The sequence below is a fragment of the Coregonus clupeaformis genome, chromosome 1, assembly GCF_020615455.1.
Source record: "Coregonus clupeaformis isolate EN_2021a chromosome 1, ASM2061545v1, whole genome shotgun sequence".
NCBI classification, from domain to species: Eukaryota; Metazoa; Chordata; class Actinopteri; order Salmoniformes; family Salmonidae; genus Coregonus; species Coregonus clupeaformis.
The window spans coordinates 83,760,020-83,762,936 of record NC_059192.1 but is presented as its reverse complement, the minus strand read 5'-3'; positions in this window follow the sequence as shown (position 1 = coordinate 83,762,936).

Below are 2,917 nucleotides of genomic sequence, written 5' to 3'. Positions count from 1 at the left end.
TTCTGTGTGTCTCAGTATAAGATCATTTCAAGACCATTAGCAATAATGCATATTTTAGTTAATTACTACTATTGTTAGCTAATTTCCCCACTTCTGTCTGCATTTTTTTGCGCTGTAGGGCTCGATTCAATCAGATTGAGTATTAACCCGTGTTGGCCGACATCCACATAGCAGTGTTGGAGGTGTAATTGCGGTATGCGATGACGATGACAAATCGGTGAACACTGCTCGTGTCACAAACCACTCCCGTATAATCCCTACCATGTTAAAGTTCAAAACGGCGATAGAAAGTGTAGGCTCTATGGATCATAGAGATAATAACTAAAATGTCAAACCATTAACGTTAGGCTATAAAACCCCCCCATCCAAATTAACACAAAAACATGCGTTTGCCTCAGTCTAATTTGAGTGTATGAATTGAACACAGTCGGGTGGTTTCGTTGCAGCTGTGTGGATTTGACAGCTCTAACGCAGTACACCTCCAACACCACCAAATGATTGAATTTAGCTCTTAGACTTGTAAGTCATTGCTAGCACGGGTTAAAGTGCAGAGGGGGTAGGGTGGGGGACTCAGAGAAGAGTCCAAAGTGTAAAACAGTACATGATCAGAGAAGACTTAGACAGCGCTATCCCTGCCTAAAGTACTTTCCCAAACATTGATCCAGGCTCAAGATATGTGAATGTGGCAGGCCCTGGAATGGTGCAGTGTGTATTGTGTGTATGTTCATGGAAAATCTACTTTGATTTTACAAGCTGGGGCCTTTCCAGCCAGTTGTTTTGAAAGTAGTGCTCACGAGCCAAAATGGGCCCCCCAAAAATTGTGCATAAAGATGGTATTCAGATATTACATTTTAGGGTTTCCACTAGTCATAATTGGCTATCGTAAAAATTCATGAAAACAAACATTTGCTTTTTGGTCTTCATTTAAGGTTAGGCATAAGGTTAGGTTTAAAATCACATTTTAAAAAGAGAAATTGTAGAAATAGGTGGGGGTTGACTTAGTTGCTGTGGTAACTAGTGACGACCTCTTTAGCACTACCCACAGTTTTTAAACTACAGTGCGCAACATGGTTCAATGTGCCAATAAATCAAAACTGTTGGTTTTTTCAAATTGCCTCTGTCTTGGAGCTAGAATTGGGATCAAGTTTACTGTGCTAATGACCATACAGAAAGAATAATGGAGAGCACTGTATGATACAGCGAATTTAGCAAATGAGGCATGTGGTACAGTGCCTTCAGAAAGTATTCCTTAATTGTTGTACAGCCTGAATTCAAAATGGCTTACATTTTCTGACACATCTACACACGATACCCCATAATGACAGTGACAATGTTTGCTAATTTATTTAAAATAAAATGGAGAAATCTAACTTATGCTATGACACTCCAAATTGAACTCAGGTTTCTTTAAATTTCCTTTGATAATCTGGTCCTGCTTTATTTGAAGTGCATCCTAAGGCTTCATAAGCACTACATAGATGCTTCACAAATAATCTTTAACTGTATATCATGCTCTATTAAGATTCATAATGTGGCATAACTGTAACAACTATCAATTTATGTTCACAATCTTTTATGGAGCATGAAATACAGTTATAGATGATTTGTGACCCATTTATGCAGTGCTTAAGAAGACAATGATTTATGAAGCCTTCATAAGATGCACTTCAAATAGAGTGGGACCAATCATCCTTGATGTCACAACTTGATTGGAGTCCACCAGTGGCCAATTCAATTGTTAGGACACACCGGTCTATAAGGTCCCACAGTTGACAGTGCATGTCAGAGCAGAAAATATACAATTTAGTCCAAAGATCTGTCCGTAGATCTCCGAGATAAATTGTGTTATACCCCTCATCACAATTCTGAGTGTTGAAAGTTTCCAAAAGCACAGTGGTCTCCATCATTGGGAAATTGAAAAAATATGGAACTGCCTAGAGCTAGCTGTCCGACCAAACTGAGCAACCGGGAAAGAAGGACCTTGGTCAGGGAGGTGACCAAGAACTTAATGACCACTGACAGAACTACAGAGTTCCTTGGCTGAGATAGGAACCTGCCAGAAGGACAACAGTCACTACAGCACTTCACCAATCTTGGCTTTATTTATTTTTAATTTAGCCTTTATTTAACTAGGCAAGTCAGTTAACACATTCTTACTTACAATGACGGCCAAACCCGGACGACGCTGGGCCAATTGTGCGCTGCCCTATGAGACTCCCAATTACGGCCGGTTGTGATACAGCCTGGAATCGAACCAGGGGGTCTGTAGTGACGCCTCAAGCACTGAGATGCAGTGCCTTAGACCGCTGCGCCGCTTGGGAGGCGGAAGCCACTCCTGAGAAAAAGGCACAGGACTGCACGCCTGGAGTTTGCAAAAAGGCACGTGAAAGACTGGTCTGATGAGACAAATGTAACTCCTTGGCCTGAATGCAAAGCGCAATGTCTGTAGAAAACCAGGCACAGCTCATCACCCCGTCTAACACCATCCCTACCGTGAAGTATGGTGGCAGCATCATGCTATGGGTATGCTTTTCAGTGGCAGGGACTGGGAGACTGGTAAGGCTAGAGGGAAAAATTAATGGCAAATCCTTGATGAGAACCTGCTTCAGAGAGCAAACAGACTGGGGCAAAGATTTACGTTCCAACAGGACAATGCCCCCAAGCATACAGTCAAAGCAATACTGGAATGGCTTCAGAAAAAGAATGTGAAAGTCCTTGAGTGGCCCAGCCAAAGACCGGTCTTGAATCAAATTTATCAAATTTTAATTGAGGCTTTAACAAAATGCAGAATAAGTTCCGTGTGGCTCAGATGGTAGAGCATGGCACTTGCAATGCCAGGGTTGTGGGTTCGATTCCCACGGGGGACCAGTACGAACAAATATGAAAATGGGTATGAATAATTTGAAGGCTCTGTAAG